General features: G+C 43.7%; 1 protein-coding gene across 1 annotated transcript in view; it reads left to right on the top strand.

Moving 5' to 3' along the window:
• sipa1l3 (signal-induced proliferation-associated 1 like 3) overlaps positions 1 to 23,910 on the top strand; it is a 51,759-nt gene that overhangs the window by 1,874 nt on the left and 25,975 nt on the right. The window contains exon 2 of the mRNA XM_028962109.1: positions 20,001 to 20,115. The gene's annotated coding sequence lies outside the window, so the exon portion shown is untranslated. The remainder of the gene's footprint in view (positions 1 to 20,000; positions 20,116 to 23,910) is intronic.

Genomic DNA, 23,910 nt, shown 5'->3' with positions numbered 1-23,910 from the left:
TGGTTCTGTGACGCACGTGCATTTTGCCACGTGGGGAATGCTTTACCTGCTTTGCTTTAGTTCCTTTTTAGTTCATCCATACAAACTAAAGTCTATTTCACTAATACAGGATTCCTTTTATTTCCTCCGGCTCTCAGTTAAAGGCTCATTGTGCTGAGAGAGAAATATGTTTGGAATGGCAGGAAATCCTTGAACGAAGGGAAGAGGAAATGGAGTAGGAAAGCAACGATACGACGGGTGATACAGGAGTCTTCTATGTAGTGTCATCGTCATGAGGTTTGCCGAGCAGGAAGAGGGAGGTCACTCGAAACATTCCCCGGTGCTTTGAACGCCGCTTTAGAGGTTAAAGAGTATCCCGTGGACATCATACTTAGCTTCCCCTCCCATTCGCACCCATCTGGCTCTCATTGACAGCTGTGCTGCAAGCCCCTGTGTCACGCTGGCTTTCTTCTGTCCGGGATTGGAGGAGAAGCAGATCACAGGAAGGAACTGAGCACTGGGAGATGACAGGCTCGTGAATCACCCCCGCAGAGAGCGAGGGAGGACACTACCGGAGCCCTCTGCCCCGAGCGGAGGAGAGAAAATATCTGCATGTTCGTGAAGGGCCATCGAGGAAAAAAAAAGGGCGGGGAAAAACCCTCAGCAATGTAAGCGGCCAGTTATTTATTCTCTTAAAGTAAGCATTCGAAAATACCTCAGATACTTTGTGCCGGGGAGCATTTCTGAAGTGAATTTTCTTTGAGAGAGTCGGCTGGCTGGAGAGCGTGGTGGAGGAGGTCGGCCTGCGCCCTGATGTGGTGAGCGCTTGAGGGCTGCTCCATTTCCATTTGCTGTACACACCCACCCACAGACGCATCTTTGCTCATGCTGCAGGCCTCTGTCGTTTGAAACTCCCTTTCAAACCTGCGATAGCCTCTGCTTTCTCTGCATTAAACTGGTTTATTTACATTTTATTTTGTAGACATGCAGTTTCTGCTGGTCTATGTGGTTCAGAAGAAACGGTGCATTGGTGAATAGAACTGCTATAGATTAGGTATTAATTATTGTGCACGTATACATTTGTACTTGCTGGTCTGTGCTCTTTCCCCATTGTTAAATACACAATGGAAAAGGGAGAGTGAAGTGATTGTCCTTGTGAAACACTGCAGCACGTGTCCTCTGCTTTTAACCATCACCCTTGGTGAGCAGGTGGGCAGCCATGTCAGGCGCCCGGGGAGCAGTGTGTGGGGACGGCGCTTTGCCCAGTGGCACCTTGGCGGAGCGGGATTCGAACCGGCAACCTTCTGATTACGGGGGGCGCTTCCTTCACCGCCACCACTGCCCCGTAATACATTCAGTTCCTCCCATGATGTTGACTTTAGCACTGCTCCACCATGGAAAGGCGAGAGAGGAGCAAACGTCACTAATCTTTTCATCCCTGGACTGTGTGACTATATGTCTTGGATTATGGTTGTGGTTTTAACACGATCTGTTGAGATGACTTTCACCTGGCCTCTGACCCTAATGACCCTAATATGTTCAACACCTAGGGGGTAAAACGAGGGGACTGTTTGTTTTTTTTTTCCAAAAATTTCATATTCCCATCTTCTAAGTGCATGTACTGTAGGCCGCTCGCCTGGCTTTTACTCAGTCGTGGGTTCCACGCGATAAGCAGAAGTAAAGATCTGCAGAGCGCGGCGTGTCCTCACTGGCGAGTGGCACGACCGTGTTAAGAGCGGTAGACAAGTCTAGTGTCTCACGTGCCCCGCTTGTCCATGCTTTTATTCAGCGCTGCGGTTTTGGCCCGTACAGCATGCTGAACCGTCAGTGCCATTTTTTTTTTTTTTTTTTGTTTTAATGTGAGCACTTCTGCCCAGGGAATAAGACGGGGATTTTTTAACATTTTATTTTAGGGAGAGAAGGGGAAAAGAATCCCTCACTTTAGTGGTATTTTGTGCATGTGCGTGTCTGCCGGCCTTGCATGTGTTTTCTTGGGCGATCCTCGTAGCTCAAATCCTCTAACTGTAGCCTCATTGTTTTCATGCTAATTGAGTGTAGCATGTGGCCATTCCATGAATGCCACTGGGAAAGTTTTTTTTTTTTTTTTATTATTGCACGCTTTTTCTCTATGGCTAAATCAGATTTCAGGGGTGGAGGAGGGAGGTTTTATTTCTTACATGCACTGCTCAGGGTTTTGCTAGGTTTATTAACCGAGCCTGTACTCGAACGGCCTGCAACGCAGCGAATGCCACACTGGTAATGATGCTGTCCTGTTGACCGGCGCGTTCCCGTCCCACTGTGGGACGGCGGGACGGTATGATGGACTCAGAGGGGACTTGAGCGGTCTCTCTGCTGAACAGAAGAGCTGTTATCTCCGTGGGAGAGATGGGCCGATAAAGAGCGGCGTGAGCAGCACGGAGTGAAAGATTGAGGGCAGGGATTCTTCAAACACGTGGAGTGGAGGTGTGGGGAGAGGGAGAGAGGACTTGTTTTCTTGTAAGATAGATTTAGGCAAGCGCTGACGCGTTAAAAAGCCAGTGCTCCTGAAATATTATGTTGTTTTGTTTGTTCTTTTTTTTTTTGGAGGGAGGGGGAACACAGGAAGCACGTTTGCAGATAAGCCACTCAGACTCCTCCGAGTTTGGACCGTGTTTGTCTGGTCTGGCTCGGTGTGGTAGTTTGTACTGTCACGGCTGCGAGGGAGAATCCTTGTGTGTGTGTGTGTGTGTGTGTGTGTGTGTGGAAGGGAACCCAGTTTGCACCGACCTGTCTCTGGGAACCGGCAGGTTGTGTGCGTAGCCTTGTGATATGTGTGCTCTGCTCTGTGTGGGTGGCTTCAGGGGATGCATTTGTAATTTAGACCGGTTGCTCTTGGCAGCCAGATGCGCCGCCTTCAGCAGTAAGGTCAGGCTAATAATGTGGGTTGTCTAAGTGGGTGAAAGCCCAGTCAGATATATTGAGCAGAACTCTTTGTTACCCACCGAGAGGCCCGCTCGGTCCGGTCACGCCTCACACCTTTGGTCAATAGGAGTTTACGGAGCCTTGACCTTAGAATTGACCCGCTCTTCTCTCTCCCTTTTGTCATACTGTGCATACAATATATACTTGCACATAATCTGATAACCTTGCGTTGATACTGATCCTGGAACGACCTGTCCTACCCCAATCAAGTGGAAATCAGATCAACTTTGTGCTTCTAATCCTTTATTAGGCACGCTCACCCTGGCGATAAACATTTTCAAGGTGACCGTATGCTCCTTTATGACCTAAAGACCACTCTTTACCTATGAAATATGGAACCAGGAACCACAAATGCAACCTGCACGGTCTTGTCAGAATTGATCAGAGCTCACACAGCTAGTGTGTCATGATGTGGTGGGTGGGCCCTGTCTCATGTGCAGTCATATTCATGTGGGTTGTGAGTGCATTTTTCTTTGGACTTCACGGTTTACCACTATCGACATGAACTAAGTTTTCTATTGGGTTCTATGTGGCCGTCTCACTTGGTATAATCATTTATACGCGCGTCTGTGCCAGTTTATCCAAAAAAGGATACATGTTTTTTTTCTCAGCCATTAAATGTAGATTCTTTTACACGATGAAAGGTTCCAATTTAATCAGGTGTATTCTAAAAGATTTGTACGTCCACAACCGTTCTTCCATCTTCTGGACAGCATTTTTGACCCACGTTACTTTAGACTGTGATATCAGAACACTGATTGTTCTGCTATTTGACAGATGTTATTCTTGTGGTCCAGTTGGGCTTTTGAGGGGGGGAAATGCCTGTCCTAGTGGAATAGACTTTCCTCCAAACTTTTCTCTTCATCATTTTCTCTTATTTCCAACCTCGTCAGCTAAAAAGTGATAGCGTTTTCCTCCGACTTACTGGCCACCGTTCACTAGGATTTACCTTCTGCTCACCTGCCAGAACAAGAAGCCACACCACACATCAACCCAAGATTTTTTTTTTTTTTTAATCCTTCAAATGAAACTCATTTGGAGGGTTTTACGATAAGAGAGAAGATATTTATTGCGTACTATATTTAAATGGTGCTCTTGTACTGTGCCAGTGTCGGCTACAGCTCTTATTCATCGCCTCTAATCCGGTCCTTCAGCCGAAGTCGAGAGAGCTGAGCCAATAACCAGCACGGTAGTGGATCAGATTCTGCTGTGCTTTCACTTTCTGCCGCGTTATAGTTCCTACTCCAGCCTGGATTGTCAAAACAAGTCTGTGGAACTCGTGTTCATACGGCGCACTGGCTGCAGTCGCTGGGAACGTTGCTCCCTCTAATGTCGCGTGCCTTATCAGTCTGGTCGCGTTTGATTGGCTGTTGCTATCATCTTGTGGTCTCCGCTGGCTGAGGTTACTTTCAGGTTTCAGTCAGATGACCGAACTGTGTGCATGTGACTCCGGCGTAATCTCTGCAGAAGATATTGTTTTATAAGCACACCACACGTCTGTTTTCGATAATCCTGCTAAATGCTTTATTGTATTTTAATGTAATTCTAACATCAAGTTGACTGTACAACATATTTCGGTTTGCACTCTCCACCAGGTCTACTGACCTGCAGCCGTCCGGCTGCCGAGGTCCTCTGGCTTCGGCTCTGTGGTGGATCTTTGTCCAGCTAAACGAGTTTACAGCATCCAGCCACACCTTTCTGGGAGCTTCGCTGGCAGAACTCCACGCCTATTTAAAAAAGAAAATGCCTGAAATGGCTTTTTGTGGAGGCCCTCGTGAGATTTTTTCTTTTTTTTTTCATTTTCCTTCCTCCACAATTTAAGACCTTTGATTGAGCGCAGGCTCCAAAAGAAAACAAGCAGAGCTTAAGTGTACACAGCGCAGTCTATTAAAAACACATGCAGAAAATGGAGGTGGCTTATTGTGGGCTCCCGTGCCAAGTGCAGTAGGGGAGTCGCCTCAAGTTTTTTTTTTCTGCCGTTGAGTTTTGAGTTACTGTCTCTCCATTGACCGGCCAGAATAAGGCTCTGTGACTCCCGGGGCTTTAGCCGCCATCTGGGAATGCATTATTCACCCTGGTGACCACACACCGGCGCACGTTAATGTACCTTCACCCTCTTTATGCGCTCATGCCTTCGGTTCATTTGCTTGAATATGTGCTACATCTACACACATGTATTTAGGAAAACGCTGTTTTCTCCTCGGTCTTTCATACTTGTCCAGACACAGACACAGCAGGAGCAGTTGGGCTCTGCTGAAATGAATAGGGCCGCACCTTGCTCCTTTATGTCCGCCATTAAAAAAAAAACAAAAAAAAAAAAAACACAGGGCCGCTATTGTTGTGCTGTGTGAACAGAGTGTATGGATGGCCATTCACCTTACCACACCACCTGCCGTTCTATCAGTGGGTCACAGGAAGGGCGTGTCAGACGGAATTCAGTAGGCTCTGTGTCACGAGTCAATAATAAGTGTTTGGTTCTACATCAAGGATATTGAAATTGATGTGCTCTATGCAGACCTGTTCAGCAACAGTGGGGTAAATAAATGCATGAGATGCTGACGTTGACGTTGACTGATCACCACCCCACTAGGATGTGGATTGAAGCAGCGCTGGTTTTCAGGAGCGTAAATCGTGTCTGAACCCGCCATTACTCTTAACGCTATTTACTCTACACCGTACCCTGCATTCTTCTCCGGTCGCCATAGTTACTGTTCTTACAGCATCTCATTCTGTAGCAGAAAAGTTGCAGGTGAGCGTCTATTTCAGTTTGCCTTGGCGTCACCCATTTTTAAAATAATATGTGCTAGTAATTTGTCCTAGTAGTTATTTTTCTTACTTTCTGTGCCTCGCTCCTCCCTTTTGGGCCTGATGCAGCCTTGCGGCCTAACAATGTGATTGTGTGTCCTCGTGTTACCATGCTGAGCTGGCTGTGTGTGCGTAAAATATTTTTACATTTTTAGTTTTTTTGGATCGTTTGCTCTGATCATACTGGTTAGGCCTGTGCACTCGTAAATGTTACTACTTTTTCTGAACATTTTTAGTGCATTTGACCTTGTTCTTGCTGCGGTACGCCATATAGTACTGTGCCAAGTAAGCTTCCATTCCCAGAAGGCATTGCCTCTCATTGAGGTGGTTTGCTCTGCCTCACAGAGAGAGAGAGAGAGAGAGAGCGAGGGAATGAAGGCCCGGTCGCCAGTAAAACTCTTGCAGTTAAGCGACTGTGTCTGGTCTGTGTGTCCTAGACTAGATGTGTTTTGTCCTTAGTTGCCCTACAAAAGACTCCTTTGATGAGTGTGCTGGAGGGGATTAATGGGCAATGGAGGGCTGAGTGGATGAACAGGCTAAGGGTGTGTGATTAAACACACTTGGTGTCCAAACGCCTACCAGGGATCTTGCCAAAATCTGTGGGCTTAGTGTGTTCAGAATCTGAATGGTTATGGTGCATTCTTTCGACACGCAAGATGTTTTTGTAAATGTTCTTAATTCAGAATAACTAAATTAAGAACATTCTGGGTGTTTGCTTTAATGCACCAGGTACACTCTGCTTATCAGCAATAATCAGTCGTCCATCTCATATGACGCCGAAATCTTCTCACTTCTCACTCTGTATTTAATTTCTTCCAGCTTGAAAGTGCCACTAAATGCTCTGTGGCATGTTGTAATGTATTGTGCATGTTCAGTTCCTAGGATTAGCCCAGTTAACCGCTTGCTGCAGTACTTTATTATTAATTTTTTTTGTAGGGGCTATTTTTATACTTCTGAGCTGCTTTTAGAAGTTTTATGATACGTGTGGGTATCCCTCCATGCTTCGGGGTCTCTTCACTACGTTCTAGAAGTCTCACATGAACTTGTTGGCCCTTTGCTTCAGGGACTCTATTTGCAAAACAATATCTGGGCTCTGAGTGGCTGTTGGGGTTTCATGGCTGTTTGCGGGTAACCACACGCACAAGTATGCGACTGTTTGGGGCAGAAATGTTGGTGCACAGAAGGGGAAGCACTTGAGATACTTGAGAGAATGGACTCACGCACTTGAGCCGTGTTGCGTTGATGTTTGGCGGGGACTGGCAGGCGCTGTACTGGAGCGCGGTAGCTGGAACGGGCACAGTGTCAGGTTGCGTTAGTGGGAAAGCGCGGGCGAAAGCGGGTCAGAGCAGCACACAGCGTTCTCCTCCAGCGCCGGGGCAAATGAGCTGTGCATAATGGGCAGAAAGATTTATTGTTAACAAGAGATTTTTTTTATTTTTGGGGGGATGGGGGGGGGGTGGGAAGAGTGGAACTTGGGGGGGGCTTTTACTGGCGAAGAGGGTCTAACCAGCCATTGAGCAAATTGCTTGGCAGGGCTGATGACGCCAAGCAAAAGATAAAAAAATTTGTGTTGAAATGGTTGGCACCCATACACCATTTACATATGAGCGCCGATCAACTGGTCAGGTTAAAGGACTGTTTAAAACGATTCTTTTGAAGAAGACGCTGGTGCTCACTGACCCCCCCTGACTCCCCTCGCCGCAGCTTCTGATTACAGCTCCTGTTCCCCCACTGTTCTCAGATGAAGCTCCACCTCGGGGAAGGCACTGTCGCATTCAGATAGCAGTCGTCTCAGTGAGGCCACGCTGTGCAGGCATCAGCGGGGAAAAAAGTGACTGATAGCAATGACCTGACTGTGCACAAGGTTGGGGAAATGTCTTTTCGTATTAAAGGGTGTGTAGACCAGGAGATACCTCCTGTGGACGCGTTAAACCCAAAGGCTTGATTCATATCTTGGGCTGCACATTAATGGAAAAAAATAATTGCCTTTTTTTTTTTCATATCTGTGTCATCACCAGAAATATTGCTTTAATATCTTGAACGGTGAACACAATCGTTGATAAATGCAGTTAATAAAATGAATAAAAAAGGGACTGCTATGTGGACTTTGATTATATCAGATCAAATTTTCTGGCTGCATATTTACAACATTTATAATCGTGGAAAGTTCCAGGCTTAACACTGGAAAAAGAAGAGTAGCTGAAGCAACTATGCGTGGGATTTGAAACCAGTCAATATGTTCATGTTTAGCGCGCGTCTGAGCCTGGACACGCCCCATCTGCTTGTTCAGCAGCTCTGGACGGGATCCTGCAGCTCCGTCTGTGCCCACCTCTCCCAGTGGGCATGGCATGACAGTCAGCTGGCCCAGTGCTGGGCACCTCGGTATGGGATGGCTCCGGACAGAGCATGTGCCATCTGGGCACATTACACTGCGGCCTGCACTAAAGCCACATCTATGGCAGCAGCTTTGGACTGAGTTCACAAAAATGGCAGACTTTTCCTTCTTATAAACTGTTGACTGAAACCTATTCTGAAGTAAAGCTGTGGCGATCATATTATTTTAGCTGATTACTAATTGTCATAAAAACGTTCTTGTTCTGTTTAAATTGAACCCTGGAATATTTAAGTGAGCATAAAACGAAATTGACAATTAAATTATACATGCTTTTCCCCCTTGCACAGTAAAATAAAATAGTAGCAATGCAAAGAAAAGGCGTTTTATCAGTACATCAAACACTATTATTGAGAACTATAGGGGGAAAAAAAACCAAACTGTTCTTACAATTATGTTCAAAAAACTGCATGTCTTGGTGAAATAAATCCTGCATGCATATCTGCTAGTCCCTCCAACTAGGTGACAGTGTGAGATATATCAATATTGTGACGAGGTGTTTACGCTGCATCACTAAACTGCCACAATATTCCCATTGGTGACCAGATCACCATTACAGTATTTCATTGACAGACTGCCTGGCCCAGTGTTCCTGGCACCAGAGTAGAGCTCCAGCAGAACTGGAGGGCGTTTTTTGTGGGTAAATCCCGAGCGGCGTCAGAGATTGGCAGGAGGATCCTGCACTGTGTGTGATCAAGCCCGTCTCTGTGGGACTGTAACAGTGAGTCGCGGCGCAGCCGTTAGTTTGCAAGCGGCCTGTTGGGGGTTTTGCGCGGTTCTGGGTCAATATTTGCCTCTGTTAGAGTCTGGCTCCTGGCATGAGAACAAACAACGAATGGATAAGCGTGCATGGGAGCGAGAGGGAGGGAGAGGGTTGCGTTTCAGACGTTTGCCTTTTTTGCCTTTTGTAACCTCTAAAGTTCCTGTTATTCAGAGATACCGCCACCTAGCTTCCCACAACTGGGATGGCCTCTCAATAGGTGTGATATTTAATTACCTTTTTGTCTCTGTGGGTTTCAGGGACAGGGTGAACGAAAGCTAATCCCTCATTTCAGAAAAGAAAAGTTGTCTGAATAGGCTTGCTTATTTATTTATTTATTTATTGCCGCTTTTGATGGAGTCTCATGCAGCTACAGTCACCCTTCCCAGGTTTCCTCTTCGTTCTCTGGCTGACTGGACACTGAATACCAACAGGTATCGCTTGGGAAAAGGCTGTGGAACAGTGGCACACAGTTCTCCCCTTTCCTTTGGTCATGTGGTACCTGAGGTGGGCAGAAAGGAGGAGTTCCTGCCCATTTTCAATCCTTCTGTTCAGTGACAAATCACCACACACAAGAGCTGGCATGTATTTCTTACCATTTTGTGTTTTGTATGTATCGTCATTTGCTCATTTTGTGTTACTTCTCAAGTTCTATTGTGTCACGTGTCTCAGAATTCCGATGTGATGTTATCAGTGTGCCTGTTGGTGGCGGTTCTCAGGATCTTAGGACGGGCTAGATGAGAGTGCAGCTCATCATCTGATATGGCTTGGAAGGACAAGGTAGTGAAACCAGCACGTCTTTCTTATTTTAAAACACCTGTTGTGTCTGACCAAGGCTCTGGATAATGTGGGGAACACCATCACCTATGGTTACCAGCTACATCCAGTAAGTGTAAGCAGTTTTAGATTATGTGGTGACAGAGTGTGTCTACCATCTACACCGGGGTTGCTGTGTGTGGATTTGGTTTGATTTCTCACACACACACACACACACACACACACACACACACACACACACACACACACACACACACACACACACACACACACCAGCCACACCTTGCATTATTCACTAGGCTTTTGGAAGTGGCTCATGGTGTCCCCATGCATGCTGGTGTAATCAGAGCATGGAGATTATCTTCAAATAATTAAAAACTCCAAAGAAAATTATGATAAAACTGCATCTTTTATACTGAAAGTTGAGAATGCCGAACGAAATGTTTTTGTTGGAAAACTTTCCACTGAACGGTCCTGCACTTCTGCTTCACTACAATTCCCCTGAAAATTCCTGCGGTTCCAGAGCTGTGATGTTGAAATGCCTTTGATTCATTATTGAGATTCTTAAAATGATTGAATGATACTCCACAGTTTCGACTTTTCAGCCCTTTCATAATTTCTTTAACAACTTACAGCGTTAAATCACAACTGAATGTTAGGATGTGGCCTAACCCCTGTAAGATACAAACATGACTTCATACCACAGCTCAGCAGCGAGATGAAATGTTGAAATAATTGATAACAGGATGTAAAAATCAGACTTGGTAGAGCTCTCTTTTGGTGTACCTTTCAAAAAGTAGCTGCATTTCACTTTTTATTTCTTTATACTGAGGAAGAATGTAGTGTCTTCAACGCTTTCTGTAAACAGAATGGTAATCTGCCTTTGCAAGTCAATTTAAGATGAATCCAGTTATTTTGCTTGTGCAGGAACTATTTTCTGACTGTTGTGACAGTGGCGTTTGCCTGCAATGTGTTCAGCACGATGCCATACTCTTCGTTTCGTCTGACTAATTTGTATGAGTTGCCTCTGGGCATGTACTAGACAAACGTAGCCTGCATTTTGATGTTCGTTCTTCCCCCTTCTCCGGCTGTTTTCTACAGGGACCTGCTCACTCAATATTCTATGCCTTTTTGGCAGACTTTTGTGAGTCTGTTTTAAAATGGAAGATTCATTCAAGACGTCATAGAGTATTATTGATTGGTCTGCTTGGATGTTTTAATACTGTAAGTGTTTGTGGATCAAGAAACTCTTGATATTTTTATATATAAACAGTACTGTTGTTTGGACACAACTTCTCATTCAATGTGTTTTCTTTATTTTCATGACCATTTACGTTGGTAGATTCTCACTGAAGGCATCAAAACTATGAATGATCACATGTGGAGTTACGTACTGAACAAAAAGTGGAGACCTGACCTCCACAGTCACCGGACCTGAACCCAATCCAGATGGTTTGGGGTGAGCTGGACCACAGAGTGAAGGCAAAGGGGCAAACAAGTGCTAAACACCTCTGGGAACTCCTTCAAGACTGTTGGAAAACCATTTCAGGTGACGACCTCTTGAAGCTCATGGAGAGAATACCAAGAGTGTACAAAGCAGTAATCAGAGCAAAGGGCGGCTATTTTGAAGAAACTAGAATATAAAACATGTTTTCAGTTATTTCACCTTTTTCTGTTAAGTACATAACTCCACATGTGATCATTCATAGTTTTCATGCTTTCAGTGAGAATCTACCAACGTAAATGGTCATGAAAATAAAGAAAACACATTGAATGAGAAGGTGTGTCCAGACTTCTGGCCTGTACTGTATATATATAAAATCCTGAAATGGCATATATCCTTGGATTTGTTTAACTGGATCTAACTGGAATGTTTTTTTTTTTGTTGTTTTTTTTAGTTCTTTTAAACAGACATGGAATCATGTATTTTTTAAAGCCCTGGAAGTCATTAGGCCCCATTAAATGTTCGCTGAAACGTAAGTGTCCTCCTTTGGTGCTTCTTCCTGTCTTCATTAGTCTCACCAGAGCTGAGGGGCTGTCTCTTTCTGGATGGCTGTCTAGACACAACATCTTTAGCCTACGACCCAATGTGTTTCCCTTTCCAGCACACCGACACACCCGGTATTATTTCCATTATTTCCATTCGTGGCTCATTTCCCCTCTGTCCCCCTCAACTCTCCTCCACTTCCTTACTTTCTCCTTCATCTTCTCCTGTCATTTCAAGTGAATTCCAGCTGATCCCGTAAACCACGCTGACCACAGAGTGAGGGAGAGAAAGAGAGTAATATTGAATCTGGGGGGGCTGTCAGGAAAAAGGAAACTGAGGGAGGAGAGACAGGAAGTAGAAAGAGTTGAAACTCTAGAGAACCCATGTGGAAAAGGAGAAAAACATTCTTTCATCCACATTAAATGTTGTTTTTGCTGAAGTTGAGAACTTCAAAACCAATTTATTTGATAATTTGATGAGTTTTCATTAAGTTTGTTCTTATATGTGTATTTTATTTTTTTAGAAACTAGCTGTTATAAAAAAAATGTAAAAAAGTTTTGTACTGAAATACATGGCATCTGTACCACTTTTGTTTTTTAGCTTCATATTCTGTGTCGGTTGAGCCATTACAGCTGTTTTTTCTGTGCTGGTCCAGCCCATCCCCCAACATGTTTTTGTTCCTTGTACCCTTTCCCACCCCTTCCCACATTGGTCTGCAATCATGGAGCCAACAGCACTTTCATTAGGCCTGCAACAGCACCTACTGCCCCACTGCTGTCACTCCCACCTCTGGCTTGTGAGCTCAGCTGGGTCTCCTGGCTGCAGGATGGGCACTGTCTGAAAAGGCCCAGTCCACAATGAGCTACTTAGATCCCGTAACAAGGGGAACAAGATCTGGGACAGCAGTTACGTGGGTCCCTCCTTACAACACAAACACTGAGAATGGGCTGTCAGGGAGGGGGGGAGGGGCCAAGAGAAGAAGGTTTCAACAGCCTCTAGGCCTCAATGGCACCATTGAAGAGGACAGAGGGATGGATGGACGGATGAGAAACTGTGTCAGAGGCCGTCTCTGTCTGTTTGTACTGTAAACTCAACTCCCCACACAAGCCCCATTAACCCAGCCTGGCCTTTTACTGTTGTTTGTTTGGACATGTGAGTCTGCCTCTGACTGTTTGAGAGGGTTCTTGTGATCTCCTTTACACAAATACACGCAAGGGTTGCACGATCAAAACATGCATCTGGATTGTATGACTAGCCAAAAAAGAATCCGTTAATAATAATTAGTGGCTCAGCTCCTGAGACGATACGTGATATTGGGTTCACAAGGACATATTTTTCTAGGATGCCTGGCTGTGTTCGACACAAAACATAGGCAAGTCAGTAGTGCAAATTTGACTATTTCCTAGTCTGTAGTGATTGTGTGTGCTGTAATTTTAATATAGCTCTGCAAGTATTGATGCCTCTTTTGCAGGTTCAAATAGCTGCTACCGTTGTGTCCTTTAGCAAGACACTTTACCCTGATTTGTTTGCATTACTCCAGGGATTTTGTAATGATTGAGGGGACTGTCCCTTTAATTAATCGCTTTGGATAAGGGTGTCTGCCAAATGCCATAAATGTAAATAAATGCCTCAGTGCTGCATCTGCCACAGAGCTTAATTGGAATGTAATCCAATATTGAGCACAGCCCCTTAGTATAAATGCATTTCCTGTCAATCGCAAATTAGTCAAAATAAATCACTATTAGTTTATCATAAAGCTTCTGAATGGAGGATTGTCTAATGCATGTTCAAGCTGTTGTTAAAACAGGAATCTTTCTAATCGGCATATGGCATACGTTGTTTATATTTCTTTTAGTGCCACTGGTGGTTTATTGGCTGCTTGGTCCGAACAGCACGGGTTGCACAGAAAGCTGTTTGTTTCTCATTAGAGCTGGGATCGGGTTCTTTGCCAAATATTTTGTCGAAGATTAATGTCGTTTTAAAGTGATCAGTAGATTTATTAAGGGAGGGTTGGCGGGCATTTGCGGAAGTCACTTCAACGGGCCAACTTTTTTGTGAACGCCACATTTGTGAAAAGATGCCACTTCCTCTTTATCAGAATCGCATATACATTGGCTGGCCAATCATGTGAACGAACATTTATTTTTCGATGGTTAGATGGTTCTCTCAAGCATATCAGTAGTTTGTGAACTCCTTCAGCACCACAAAAAGCCAGTTTACTAGAGGAGGTGCAGATTAAAGCATCTTGTTTGCATTAGTAATAAATCTTGTTCATTGTATTTTTGGCCAATCAGCTTCTCCTCCCTTCTTTTTCCTCTTTGTTGATTTCATGTTGGCACGTTATGTTTCAAATAGTGTAAAATTAACCTTACTTAATGTGCACTGAACTCTGGAGCAGTTTCTCTCATTTTCTATCTGCTTGTCCTATGCTGTAATTTACATAGTAATAACTACTATGATGTCTTCACTGATAAACTATGCATCTGTTTCTTATATAACATAGAAACTAAGCCTGGCATGTATGTGAATGACATCACCTTTGTTGGGTAGCCTTTCTGGAAGCAGAGAATAAAACAGACAGAATCAGACTGGTGCATGTTTGTGTTTGCAGAATACACAACACTGTCCTTTAAAAATGATTTATTTTAAATAAAGACTGACTTTCCAGTGTGTTGTCTGCACCAATTTTTCATAAATACATTTAATGTTTCCATCAAATCATGATTGCAATCAGGTAGCAAATCACTGCACCGGCGTGACGTGTAGCATTTTTAAATCTACGGCAAGCCAGCTTCTTGCCTGTTGAGAATAATGGCATGCTGTGAGATTAAGTGCTCAACCAAACCCACGTTATAAGTGCGTCAATTTGGTCTACTTGTTTCTCCAAGATGCCCCTGGAATCTTTATCGCTTGTTTTAGAAACATGACTGTAAATGGAGTTGCATACTGCATATTGAGCATGTCCACACCCATGCTGAAAACAGAGCAAGGCTTCATCATCGTCCCTTCCAGATTCACATATTTTCATCTGAAGGGTGCAGAGACACTGAAGAATTCCACGTAATTTCATAATTTCAGGTGCTCAGAGCCTTCAGTGGGCGAAAGTGCTTTGGGATGAAAACCTGCATGTGGACGCAGTCAAAATGTGCACGTGTTCCTCTCTGCTGTATCTTTTGCTCCAGTTCTGCTGTCAGTTTTAGGTAATGTCTTTGTTTGCAGCTTTGTGGCTCACAGTCCTCAGTATATGCGGCCTGTTCTGTGTGTGTGTGTGTGTGTGTGTGTCTTGGGATTATAGCGCAGCAGTAGCAGCTGTGAGGATGTAACTCACGCTTGTGGGCTGTCATCATTACCAAACCCCCTGCAGGGCAAAGGACTGAGACCCCAGGCTATGGGGCAACGAGAGATGAGAAGAAGTGTGTGTGTGTGTGTGTATTGGAAACAAAAGAGTGCAGCAGGCCAGAGGAGGTGAAAGAAGAAAAACGTGAAGGTGGTGTGTGTGTGTGTGTGTGTTTGTGTGTGTGTGTGTATGAAAATGAATAAGATGTGGTGCAGCTGAAGCTCTCCCCTGTGCAGATTGATCACATAGCGAGGCTCCGTCCGGGATCTCTACTGAGGACACCATCGCACCTCCTGCTGCCTCAGCACTTCTCCCTCTTACGTGTGCAGCGGCCACTGCCTGAGCTGCGCCCGGGCCATTTGTATTCTAATAACGGGCGCGTGAGCCTTCACAGGACCTTCCACTATGCTCAACCGCTGTCCCATTCAGCACGGGTGTCACCGCATCCAGCACGATCTCTCAAGTCAGGGCACCGTCACTGGAATCCTTTACTCTGATCAGACCGAATTCATAAGCAGACCAAGGAACATTTATAGTAGGAATCTCAGATGCCGTCATGAAACCTTGCCCAAAATGACGAATTTATTCCAACATTGTTGTTTCTGCAATACTAAATGTCTCCAAAATGATCGTGACATCTGTAACTGAAGCGAAAGCTAAATTTTTCTTTTGAATGGTGGCTTCATACCACCATTCTTAATAATTAATAATTTTTTGGACAGACTATGCTTTTTTGTTGAAGTACAGTTGATAGTTGATGGTACCATGGTGTCATAAGTAAGTTTTTTTTTTTTTGTGTTTGTGTTGATTCTGCTCAGATTTGAATCAGTCTGGAGCTTCCCGGTCATGTGGCCACTCCTTCAGCCGGCTGAACCAGTGCTGATTCACTACCACACATTCTGCTTGCCTTACTCGCCGAGCTGTGTCAGTGTGAAGGAATGCCTGCCCTCAAATTATTCTGAAAGCTCTGAAGCTTTTATTTATTTTGTTTTTTTTTATTCATACCGGATAAAGATCTTGTCTGTGATTCATGATCATGATGATAAGGGGTAAAATGGTTCAGAGGAGACACTGGTAATAACTCTTAATATCTGTCAAATGTGAAGCATTTCAGCTCACATGGTGCTTATCAAACAGAAATTAGGCTGCGGCACTCCTCTTTTTATTTGCTGCACGCTTTGCTTCATAACTTTCATCACTCCAGAAAGGTCTTTTTTTTTTTTTTTTTTTTTATATATATCTCTTATGTGTATCTCTTATCACTTTTGAGATGGTGCAGCTTCATTCATGGCATACATAGTCCATTTTGCAATCCATTTGTAATACGACTGTGCGTTGGCTCAAATTCAGAACTTGCCAGGTGTTCACAGCCACAGCATCTGATTTTGTTTGAGTGTAATTGGTTTATACAGTATTGCCTTACTGACGTGTGGCGTGTGGCAGTAATCGTTTTATCTCACGCCCGTAACATCAACCAATCAGGGCGCCAGGGTGAATTTTTGAAACCCATCATGCTCTTTTTGCGGCATGTAGCCTTTAGTTTGTTTAAATGTAAGCTGGCCCACTGAGACTGAGCCTCAGGGTGCATTCGAGCCCCACGCTTCAAAGTAGGGGTCAAAGGCAAGCACTGACCTTGTTTTCTCCTCGCCTCACGTTTTCTGCAGATCACACATTACATGGTTTAATTTTCCCAGGAAAAACCCCATTTGTATCTCTGAATGCGTAGCCAGTAGAAATGTTCTTCAGGATTTCGCTGCCTCTGTGTAGGGCAGCTGTAGCTGTGTATGTGTGGGTGGGTGTGTTGGAGTCTGGGTTCAGAGTTGACTGTAGTGCCTCTGACTGTTTCCTCCCCCACAGTGGTGGGAATGGCAGAGCTGCGCTGGCGGGATGTGAGCGAGGTGGCGAGTACGCGGCGTTCTACACACTGAAACACAATAAAGGAATAACCCAAGAGACAAACACTTCAGGATTATTTTGCTATTTATTTAGTTTAAATTGTAGAGCTGTAATTGTATCAGGGCGCTTGCATCTGATAACTTTGCATAAATAATCCTACGTATTCTTTGACTTTGACCAGTGAAATGAATTGTGCCTGTTTCGGGTAATCCAGTAGCACATTAAACAATTAAAAATGCTCTTCATTTATTTGCACATAAGACAATTGTTACATTTAAAAACCATATCCCAGTGCTACTACGCAACAGTCATTATGTATTTTTCAACACACAACATTTGAAGTCTGATAGGAAATTATGAATATTTTCAACTAACATAAAGCCATATATTTTTTACAGACAGAGGCCTGGTTATTTGGCCTTGATCTTAGCTTTTATAATTGTTTGCCCCTCATTACCACTCAAATTGACAATCTCCTGCTGCCAACAGTCCCAGGGGAGTCCAGGGTCCTCACTTCCCCCTCCACTTCACAGAGTTATTCCTACCACAGCAGACACCCCCAAGCAAGTGCGCCATGCCAGAGGTTTACATAGTGTAGTTCATCCCCTTCCTCTGCTCTCTAGTGTTTAATTATGAATAGCTCCTCCTGCCCCACCCAGTCGGGGGTCTCCAAAAATACAATCCCCTGAGTGAGAAAAGCCATAGCACCTCACCCTGAGCCTCCCTCCACCCTCTAAAGCCTCTGGTGGGTCTGTATTGTCTTTCACAAAGGAGATGCATAGAAGGGGTCTTTTTAAGAGCCCCCCCCCCCCCAAATTCATGACTGCTCTCTGAAGTTGAAATGAGGTCAAGTCCTGAAGGCAGCTTATTGTCCCATCTTATCCAAACCCCCCTGTCAAAACATAGCGATCGGGGCAGAATTTATGGTAGAAGACAATAAAATACCTCTTGAAGATTTTGCATTGGCGCATCCCCCTAAGTGTTGAAATTTGACCGGCTGCATCCTTTAAACCTTTTGTTGTGGTTTGCAGGCTTGCCTTGTTTAACCACAGTACATAATTAATATGTACAAAGACAGATGCATGTATGCATTGGTCCATTAACCAAGAACATGTACTCCATTTTCCCCCCAGTTTTTTTAATGGTAGCATTTCATATGTAGTGACATTCTTGCACTTTTGTTCGTATAAAATATCTTGTTTCATTCTAGTCAACAACCAGTCTCTGACAGGAACTTATATTCATATGATTTAGCTTGAGAAATCCCTTTAAAGCATAGCGTGGCAGTGCTAATGACAGGTTGGCAGCTTAATGGGGTTCAGATTTAAACCGTGCCGTGCATATTTGGGCAAGGAAGCCAGCGGCTCCGTGGCGTCAGTCCCCCTCCGCTAATGATATGTAAAGCGCGATTTGCATTTCCTTTTTGGATAAAGTGTGGTTTCTAATTCTGGCGGCTGGTCGAAAGATGTTCAATCAGCTGCAAGGGATTTTTAATTACCATGCTCCGCCACATGTAATTATGGGCTTAGCTTTGTGTCTGCATGGAGACCGGCCTCAAAAAAAATTCCAGATTCCAATTCTGCACACTGACCTGGATGTATCTCTGGATGTTTGCATGTTGGCGTGCACCCATCTTTCACTTGGCCAGACAACACTGGAGACACACACCCATGCCCCTAGACCAGGATCATGGTCATGTTCAAACCTGATTTATTTACTTATTTGACTATTATGGGTACACAATGCTTTCTGATTTTGCATGTAGTGCAACTGTGTCAGTGTTCTCACACATTTTATGGGCTAAAAGCTGGCAAATGTTTCTATTTTGGGTATGCTGACCTCCAAAATACCTGTGCAATGCTTTCCTGTAGCTGGGCCTCTTGACTCGGCAGCAGTAATTCGGTTCAACAGAAGCAGGGTAGGTTTCTTCTCCAATTAGATTTTTAGACATAAGATGTAAATTCAAGCTGTGTACCGGATCTGCTCTTCAGCTCTGGCCCTGCCACTCTGGCTCTATATCTCACACACTCTCGCCGTCTCAAAAACACAGACACACACTATCATACAGCCGGAGGTCTCCAGTATGGTGAGAAGAAATAGAGCTGAATTGATGACTATTGATGGCTGGCGTGTTGTCAGAGCATAATGGCCTTGTCCTCTGGGGGTCTTCAGAGACTTGTTTGTGGGTCACACTTTTATTCCATCAAGGGCATTACATTTTGTGAGGTATAAGACGATTGTCAAAACACAGTTTTACCTCTGTGTGTGTGTGTGTGTGTAGGCAGCATCATTGTCTGTGGAGGTGAGAACAGCTGTTGTGTGCGCAGCAGCCTTCAGCAGAGCTGTGAGCTTTTGTGTGTGAGTGGTTGTGTGATATGCACTATCCTGCACATATGTGAGTGGGTGGGGTGCCCCAGAGCTCTGGCTGTCTGGAGCATAAATATATGCATACGTACTAGGTCTATATAGTAATGGAAACTCCTTTGCAAAAAAAAATTTTTTTGAGTGAAGTCTCTTTCTTGTCTTAATAATTTGCCACATCATTTAAATGGTCTTATGCTTAATGTGCAAGCTGGTAGCTAAATAGGAGACTTTTTTTCAAATTATGCAATAATTTGTCAAGTGAACAACTAATCAATTACAGTTGACTAGTCAACTATTCGAATAGTCATTAGTTGCGGCCCTAATGCTTTCACTAGGCATTATGCAAATAAGACTACATCAAGACTGCATATTTGGTTCAGTATAAAATGTATTGTGTGTTTCTTTGTTTTTCCAAGTCCTTTAAATATCATTGACAGACCTGGTGATCGGTATGTTCTTGTGGACTGGCGCCCAGCATATCAAACTGGGTGTTAATTTATGAGGAAAATATGGTTTAAGATTTTTTTTTTTTTTTTTTTACATCCAGCTGGTATGAGGTGTAAAATGCGGTCTGTTTGTACATACTGTACATGCCTGTTCCCATGTGCAGGCTCCCACTGGCCTCCCATGTTTGAGATTTGTTCGATGATAGCAGAACAAGCAGCTATTGTCAGCTGCCCCCTAGATCACATACTGTTGCTATGGTAGCCAGTAACATTTTCACCACTTCTCTCTCATGCAGGTCTGCCATGCACAGACACCCCGACTCCACCTGACGCCAGCAAGACGCCCACCTGCACAGCTGTAGACGCACGCCTTCCACCCCCACGTACCTGAGACCGTCGGCAGTTCTGCAGGTAATGCAGAGTGAGGATCTAAACAGGAGTTTCAGGACAACAACAGTGCACAACAACAGTTCACGGAGAATACAGTGGGGTCTGACCATGTGCAATGATAGCATTCAGGCGCCACATTGGATTTTGATGACTGCAAAATAAATAAGTAAATGTCAGGTTCTCCCAGTGACCTGACACTAGATCTGAGAAGCGCAGCTTTCCCTCTTAACCAAAAAAAACTGAGCAAGACTGTTTAAATCTGCACTTGCCGGCGGATGTGTTCTGAGAGTAGAAGTTCTCCTCATAAAATTTTTTTTCTCTATTACTGAACCAGGAATAGCGTAGTGAGGAACGAAGAGTATGTAAGTAATTTATTATTTTTTTTTATCAAATGAAACAAGCTTTCAATCTGTCAGTAATCCACCGGTTACGGCTCGCTGTGCACTTTCGGATTCACAAGCATGTCATGATGTCAGGTCGTGGGATTACATGAATGCAAAATAATGTGATTTATATGCATACTTGGACTGAAGCTACAATGTATTATGTCATTCTCTCGGAGTTTACCAACTGACTAAATTGAGACCGGCTGCTTAGTCTCACTTCTGTGTTCAGGACTGGACTCGGGAAACGCAGGGTAGTGCTGGATATTAATTTCGATCGTTTCAGTTGGGTTGAGTTTGTTCGGTAAATCATCAGTCATCAAACATGAACTTTTAGTCTTTAGTACCTATCCTTTTTGTATGATTTGTTTCAGTGATTGGTTAAAGGTTTTTGCATGTAAATAAATTCTATTAAATGTTGAAATGTAATTTAATTTGATTTTGAAAGTTTGGCAAACTTCGTCAGGTGATTGTGACTATATACAACATACAAAATATATACAAAACTCTTAATCATTTTATGTGAGTTTTTATTGATAGGTAAGCAAGTGCCATTTATTATATTGCAATTGCATATCACAGTATTGAACTTCGTAATCACAATATGACACTTTTTTTTTTCTCTATCACCCCTGCATGTATCACCACATACAAATCTTGTATTTATTCGTTATATATTTTTCCCCCAAGTCTCATATCATATGGAAGCAAGTGTGTAATACTGACCCTCCCTTCGTACCAGAGGTCACGTCAGATTTATTTGGACCAAACGATGGCTTGTGGTGGTTTGCTTGATGCAATGTACCATATTATGCACAGCAAAAAAAAATAAATAAATCAAGAAATTCTCATGACAGGTTAGTTTGGAGGCTTGTGTGTTTCCTCTTTGCACCCGTACGTTTGTGTCAGAAATCACGTGGAACTCCCTCAGCAGGTTTTTGGAAATGCCCCCCAGCACCGCATATGTGTGTTTACCCCACTCGCTTCATGGGTGCAAACACTCCCGTACTCACGCAATCCAATTTGTTTATGCCTGTTGGCTCTGTGTGTTGGAAGCTGTTATTTTGTGCGCATGTGCAGTGAGTGTTTTTGTGGTGTGACTGTAAATGTAATACATCCAGACTTTATTGATCTTTTTGTTGGTGGCCTGAAATAACTGAGGCTGTTTTTTTGTGATTGTGCAACCTTGACATTCCTTTTCAAAAACGGAAAAAAGGCACAGCAGCTCCTGTTTAATCAGTTGGGAATAAATGTAAAATACACAGAGCAAGGTTTCTCTAGGTTGTCTTGCTCTCATATATGGTTAACACAATAAACACACAAACAGTTCTTCAGTTCCTCATTAATTTGTCTTCACATTTAGTTAATTGTTTTTTTGAACGTTTAGAACATCACTCTACCCATTTACTCTTACATGTCATCTCTATGCTCTACACACAAACACCACTTCCTAGAAGTCCTGAGTAGCCCTGTGCAGATCCCCTGTCAGCATGAGGGGTTAACATGCCTCCACTTCTGGGTCAAGCTGACGTCCGATGACTGCAAATACAGGGGCATTTTGTCTGAAATACATAGAGAAAACGTTTTATCTATGAACTTGTGTAATAATTCAGTGGACTTTTTACATTGCAGGGGAAAAAAAACATTTGCAGCAAGAATCAGCTAAGTTAATATCATTGTATATTTTAACTCGACAGCCAAGTGCCTGCACCCCCCCCTTCTAACACACACACACACACACAGAACTGACAAGAAATCAATGGTAGCAGCAGTAGATATCTGAAGAGGCAGGTCTTACAGGCCACTCTTTGTAGATATATGCAGAGTCAGCCTCTGGCCAGCTGCTGTCTGGCTTCACACGTGAAGGGCCAGATGAAGGAGAGATGACCCCTTAAGACCAGTAGGAACCTTTTGATGCTTCTGTTTTGAGGTGTAAACACATTATGCTGTCATTTTGCTTTGAGTTGGCAATATACTGCTGTCTGTGTGCCTGTATATATAGTGATTTAAATGAGATCCAATATCTGTAGATCAAAGTTTAAATTGAAAGATTTTCATTTTTGAATGACAAATTCTGTTATAGTAGAAAAAACGTTGATATAAGTGGTGTGAAAAGTGATTTTTTATAAAGCAGTTAATTCCAGGTAACCATCCCTCAACATGACAAATATGGCTAAAACTAAAATATCACACCATTCCAAATTGTGGGTCTGTGAGTCCCACACAGAATTGAATATTTATTTATTGACTTTGTAGATCAGATTTGTGGTTGCTTGTTAATTGGGAGCATTTGTCCTATAAACATCCTGAGCTCCAGACTTGGGAGTCTGTTCCTATCAGGCCATGTTCTTGCAATATGCCACGATGCCCCGTGGCTGCCAAAGGAGGAGAGGGTGTCTGCACATATTGCTGTACCATCTGTCCCTGTCTGTGTACCCCCCTTTAATATCAGTAACAATATATATTTTTACCAGTTAACCAAATTCTCATGCTCCAGTGCTGGTCTCCTGATGCTTCTCTGATATGGTCTGTTAACATGGCAGCAGTTTAGAAAAGTGAAGTGTGATCAGAAAGCATAGAGTGAGCTAGATCTCCGTGGGTGGTAACACATACAGAAGCTGTCTGCTATTGGAAAGCTTCCCCAGTATGAGGCCATTATCCTGTCATCACTAAAGCCACTGTCACTTCCCTGTCATGAACAAAAAGGAAGTAGGTGTGAGACTTGAACCATTGTGTGGTGTCAGAATAAGCCAAGTGCATCAGTTTCAGGAGTTTGGTTTATATGTGAGTTTAATACAGATTCAAGGTGTAATTCCATCCTATTCTTCTCTCCATGTGGCTTATCATCGTGTGGTAACCTGCAACGTCCACATTCCTCCCTCCCCCAACAGCCTGGGACCACTAAACTAATGGCAGATTCATAAGTGCGAGAGTCCCTTCTGTAACTTGTGAAAGGCGGTCTCGCTGGATAAGATGGTTTGGTAAATGAACAATTGTGAATCTTTAATGCTTCCACTCAGACGCTTGAAAAGGAGGTCTCTGTTCTCATATGCAGCTGTTCTTTAGTCTCACTCTGGGAGTGATGGTATATTGTGGCAGTGCAGAGCCTTTTTAATGGTCACTTGTTACAAAACACACACCCAGAAAGAAAGATCTGATGTGCTTATGTAGGGCCTCAGTGACACAGCGAATGCATTCTGACAGGGACTCGTGAATCATTCTACTATGACAAACAGTAAACCACAGGGACTGCACTCTCAATGGCTGTACAGATACTCTGAGAAGAAAAGACCACCCTTATCCGTCTCAGTTTGTAATTGGAGACGGGTCCCGTGTAATGGCTTCTTGTCTCCCTTTCAAAAATCCAAGCCGTTTGGCAGCCAAGTCTGCAACGTTTCTGTAATTGGGATCAGTGTTAACGGCAGACTAACTG

The sequence above is a fragment of the Denticeps clupeoides genome, chromosome 19 (genome assembly GCF_900700375.1).
Source record: "Denticeps clupeoides chromosome 19, fDenClu1.1, whole genome shotgun sequence".
In the NCBI taxonomy this organism is placed as follows: Eukaryota; Metazoa; Chordata; class Actinopteri; order Clupeiformes; family Denticipitidae; genus Denticeps; species Denticeps clupeoides.
The sequence above is the reverse complement of the archived record's forward strand: the minus strand, read 5'-3'. Positions and strand labels throughout refer to the sequence as shown.